Here is a 477-nt window from a genome sequence, read left to right on the forward strand (position 1 = left end):
AATGTATATAGTGTCATAGGTACCAAGTCCATCGTCTCTGTGAAATGAAATCGCAAGAAAATCGCCAGAAACCAGACTTCCGGCTAGCCGTTGGCTAGAAAATCGGATCGCTAAATCGTAATTGGAAATCGCTAGATCTGGCGGAAATATAGCTAGAATGGCAACACCGGTTCTCCCTACCCTTGTACTGTGGCTGGACTCGAACCTGTTTCTTTAGAAACCTCTTTGATCTGCAACTGTGTGTGAAACCACTTTACCACGGTGGTCCCCTGAAGAGGTGTGTAGAAATACTAATGCTATTTACCTCGGGTTTCATCCTATGGTTATGCAAATATCCGAGATAAGCACAAGCCTGTTTGATGAAGAGGGCAGTCTTTTGAAACAATTGCAAGCAGAAATATGGTTTCTGTGAACGAGAATTGGCCAGACATCAGAGGATGGTTTGGCCATTATCAAGTCCTCACTCATATGCCCAAG

Source organism: Penaeus monodon, chromosome 29 (assembly GCF_015228065.2).
Source record: "Penaeus monodon isolate SGIC_2016 chromosome 29, NSTDA_Pmon_1, whole genome shotgun sequence".
Classification (NCBI taxonomy): Eukaryota; Metazoa; Arthropoda; class Malacostraca; order Decapoda; family Penaeidae; genus Penaeus; species Penaeus monodon.